At 46.4% G+C, this 4,914-nt stretch overlaps 1 non-coding gene across 1 annotated transcript; it reads left to right on the forward strand.

Annotated features, from left to right (window-relative positions):
• Nucleotides 1-1,529: 1,529 nt before the first annotated feature.
• Nucleotides 1,530-1,602, forward strand: trnak-cuu (transfer RNA lysine (anticodon CUU)). Its single transcript has one exon. It is a non-coding gene; the product is annotated as a tRNA-Lys (tRNA).
• Nucleotides 1,603-4,914: the final 3,312 nt, after the last annotated feature.

A 4,914-nucleotide genomic window follows, 5' to 3' on the forward strand; every position in this document is an offset into this window, starting at 1 on the left:
CAGTGACCCCGACGTGATATAAACACGCAGCCTTCTGATCTGGAGACAGACACACGACCGTTACACCACGAGGTCTACAGTGCAGAGTGCCCATGTTTGTATACATGAAGGTTCCTGAAACACAGTTTCATTTACCCTGCATTGGTGCAATGAAAGGGCTTTAAAATCCCCGGCCACTCCCACCGTGTGTCAGACAGCATCAGAAGCAGTGCCCACCTGTCACTCACCCTCTCACGCCCGCTTTCATTACCTGCTGCCCGCGGACTGCAGCAAATCCAGTTCATCATCATCATAGGCAGTCCCTCGAAACGAGGATGACTTGCTTCCACGCCAAAAAAGGATGAGTTCACAGGTGTTTCAATGATGCACCTAATATTCCAGGTCCCGAACTGCATGTTGAAGGGAGGAAGATGCCTGTGCGTGGATTTTTTTAACGTGTGGTGGCCGTTGCACCCCAGCCATCACGCGGGCTTGACAGAGCGAGGTCTTGATCCAGTGGCAAGTGTTATCCAAGACGACTGGAGACCAGCTCTGCTGCACGGACCCAGTGCCCCCACATATCGCAGTGTGGGCTGGGCCCGTGCTGCCCCTGGGCCCCTGGCCCTGAACTCACGCAGCCCCTGGACCCCGATCACATCCCTCCACAGTCTCTCGCTGCTCCTGCTGTACCTGCCCACGCTCCAATCACCGACCTGGACTTTGATGACATCACTCTTCGCTGCCGTCGCCCTCCTGCACCAGCTCGCGCTGTACCTTGCCGTGGTACACCACCACGCTGCTCCCAGGCCGCCGCTCACCGCTCCTTTTATGGCCCCGACCTGCCGCTGGTGTTCTCACGCAGGTCGGGGCCTCCACGCTGCTCCCAGCAAATCCAGTTACACCCCGTGTCACCGCACAATTCTCAGCTGTGATTGTAAGCTGACTATATTTAAAGCTATCGCAGAGGCTGCAAGCAGTGTTCCCTGGTAGTCTAGTGGTTAGGATTCGGTGCTCTCACTGCCCTGGTCTGGGTTTGATTCCTGGTCAGAGAAAGCATTTTTACAGAGCAAGCTGACAAATATAATTCAAGTCTGTGAGATACTGAATAATTGTTTCAATCATCATTAATCCACCCACATGTGTTGCACACTGAAGGAAATACAAATATGTTTGCCGAGTGACTGTCGGATTTTAATAACTTTTTATACAACCGTAGAATCAGCAGAAAAACAGGATATTCGGCCCATAGTACCTAATATTCCGCCCATAGTACAAGAGTAAGGAAGTCTTGTTCCAAATGTACAGGGCCCTGGTGAGACCACACCTGGAGTACTGCGCACAGTTTTGGTCTACTTATCTGAGGAAGGATACACTTGCCTTGGAGGTGGTACAACGGAGGTTCACCAGATTGATTCCTGGGATGAGAGGACTGTCCTATGGTGAGAGATTGTGTAGAATGGGCCGATACTCTTCGGAGTTTCGAAGAATGAGAGGTGATCTCATTGAAACAGACAATATTCTGAAGGGGATTGACAAGTAAATGTTGAGAAGCCCGGCTAGCTCAGTCGGTAGAGCATGAGACTCTTAATCTCAGGGTCGTGGGTTCGAGCCCCACGTTGGGCGATTACTTTTCATTAAACTTTTATATTGCTTTCGCGGGTCAATATCATTAATGAACCCATGATCTTCTTTTGCACAATGATAAAAATGCGAACTGAGGGAGAATTGAAATTATCATTAAATTATCATAATTTAATGAAAGCAGCGCCTCAGACCGCTCGGCCGTCCTTACTGTTAGATGCTCCAGTTGCAAGTTATTACTCTGGAAATTTTCAGTCCAGGTGCTTGTTCAGGGCTGCTTCAGCACAGAGGGAGCTCACTGGTCAGCTCCCCTCTGTTGGAAATGCTTTGCCAGAGGTTTCCGTAGTGTAGTGGTTGTCACGTTTGCTTTATATGTGTAAGGTCCCTGGTTCGATCCCAACTTTGAGCATTATGTTTAAACTTGCTGTGGATGAACAATCTGAGCCGAGTTTCGTCTCCGAGCAATTGCTGCCTGACCTGCTGAGATTTCCAGCATTTATTGATTAAAGTATCAACTCTCCCTCAGTTAACATTTCTTTCATTGTGCAAAAGAAGGTGATGGGTTAATAAATGATGCGATCCCGTGAAAGCAACACAAAAGTTTAACAAATAAACATATGGTGACTGGCAGGTGAGCACAGCTTCTGACACCCGGTGGGAATGGGCGGGGATTTTAAAGCCCCGTTTATTGCAGAACCTTCATATAGACGAACATCTCAGACTCAGTGTTTAGGCCTCGTGGTGCAGCGGTGGTGTGTCTGCCTCTTGATCAGAAAGTTGCGTGTTTAAATCATGTTGAGGTTCCTGTCCTTTTGGGTTATTCCAGAATTAATATTTTCTTTGCTGTTTCGCAATAACCAGACCCTTGCTCCAAGGTCTGTCTCACTGTTTCCCCGGTGTCAGGCAGAGATACGCCTGCTGTCCTCATTCACTTCATGTGACAGGACACAAAAGTTCAAAATCAAACTGCAGGTGGCCACACATAATATTGAGCAGTCAGGATGGCCGAGCGGTCTAAGTTGCTGCATTCAGGTTGCAGTCTGCTTTGAAAGCGTGGGTTCCGTAGTGTAGTGGTCATCACATTCGCTTAACATGGAAAAGGTTCCCGTTTCAAAACCAGCTGAAAACGTGCTCAATTAAATATGAGAAGCATTGAATAATGTGCATTTCTTGTTCAGTATTAACAAAGCATAATGTCTCCCAGTCCTGCTATATTTACTGAATGCTCTGTACAGTTCGGTACACATTCAAACTCTACAGTTTCCAGCCCTGACGATGCAGAAAGCCCATCTCAAAGCTGCACATTCCAGCTGCTTTCAGTTGAGTTGTGAGAGATTATTGACGGATCCTGCAGCTGTGAAAGGGAAAGATGTGTTAGAGGGGTCATCAAACGAGGCCATGTGGGTTGAATTAAAGAACAAAAAAGGGGCGATCACACTACTGGGAGTGCACTTTTGACCCCCAGGCAGTTAGAGGGAGATAGAAGAACAAATATATGGGCAGATTGTTGAGAAGTGCAAAACCTTTCGAGCTGAAATAGTGGAGGATTTTAACGACCCGAATATTAACTGGGAAAATGATAGTGTGAATGGTACAGATGGTGGAGAATTCCTAAAATGCATTCAGGAGAAATTCTTTATCCAGTGTGTAACAAGCCCATCAAGGGAGGGGCGGTTCTGGACTGGGTCTTGTGATCGAAGAGGGGCAGGTAGAAGGGGTATCAGTGGGAGAGCATTTTGGTGCGAGTGATCAGACTCAGTAAGGTTTAGGGTAGTTATGGAAAAGGACAAAGGGGACCAGGAATAAAAGTTCTCAATTGGGGTAAAGCCAATTTTGCTGAGCTGAGAAGGAATTTCGCAAAGTTGACTGAGAACGGCTACTTGCTGGTAAATCAGTGTCAGAGCAGTGGAAGGCATTCACGGAGGAGATCCTGAGGGGACAGAGCAAGTATGTTCCCTTAAAACAAAGGTGGGACTAACAAATCTAGAGCTCCCGGCATGTCAGGGGACATACAGGGAAAGTTAACGAAAAAAAGGGAAGCTTATGACAGATACCGATAACTCAATACTGCAGAAACTCTAGAGGTGCAGAGGTGCAATTAAAAAATATATCAGGAAAACAAAGAGAGAGTATGAGAGAATGTTGGCAATTAAATCTGGTAAAACCCAAAGATGTTTTACAAATACATTAAGAGCATGATGATAAGTAGAGAAAGAGTGGGGCCTATTAGAGTCCATAAAGGGAATCTGTACGCTGAGGCAGAAGACGTGGGTAGGATTCTGAATGAATACTTTGCATCTGATTTCACAAAAGAGAAGGGGGATTTGGACTTTGGAATGAGGGTGGAGAAGTGTGAAATATTAAATGAAATAAACATAGTGAGAGAGGAAGTATTGGTGGTTTAGCAGCTTCGAAAGTGGATAAATCCCCAGGCCCGGATGAAATGTATCTCAGGCTGATAAGAGCAGCAAAAGAGGAAATAGCAGAGGCTCTGACCACCATTGTCCAATCCTCACTGGCTACAGGTGCGGGACCAGAGGATTGGAGCACTGCTAACGTTGTACCTTTGTTTAAAAAGGGAGAAAGGGATTGAGTAAATACAGGCTGGCCAGCCGAACCTTTTACAATTATTTGTAAAAATCCTGAGGGACAGGATAAATCTTCATTTGGAAAGACATGGATTAATCAAGGATAGTCAACATGAATTTGTCAAGGGAAGGTCATGTCTGACTAAGTTGATTGCATTTTTCGAGGAGGTAACCAGGAGGGTTGATGAGGGCAGTGGTATGATGTAATGTATATGCACTTTAGCAAAGCTTTTGACAAGGTCGCACTTGGCAGACTGGTTACGAATGTAAAAGCCCATGGGATTCAAGGGCAAAGTGGCAAGTTGGGTCCAAAATTTGTTCAGAGGCAGGAATCAAAGCGTAATGGTTGATGGGTGATTTTGTGATCCAGTGGGATTCCGCATGGCTCAGTGCTGGATCCCTTGCTTTTTGTGGTATACATCAATGGTTTGGACTGAAATGTTGAGGGTATGAGTAAGAAGTTTGCAGATGACACTAAAACAGGCTGAGTGGTTGATAATGAAGAAGAAAGTGGCGGACTACAGGAAGATATCAATGGATGTTTCAAGGCGCTTTGCAGCCAATGAAGTACTTTTTGAAGTGCGGTCACTCTTGTAGTGTGGGAGACACAGCCGCCAATTTGCACACGGCAGGCTCCTATAGGCAGCAGTGTGATGATGACCAGATCATCTGTCTCTGTGATGTTGATTGAGGGATAAATATTGACCAGGACACGAATCCTGGCCACATTGATCCTCCCACCAGTTCACACTGTTCTCCGAGGGAC

The sequence above is a fragment of the Pristiophorus japonicus genome, unplaced genomic scaffold, assembly GCF_044704955.1.
Source record: "Pristiophorus japonicus isolate sPriJap1 unplaced genomic scaffold, sPriJap1.hap1 HAP1_SCAFFOLD_163, whole genome shotgun sequence".
NCBI lineage: Eukaryota > Metazoa > Chordata > Chondrichthyes > Pristiophoridae > Pristiophorus > Pristiophorus japonicus.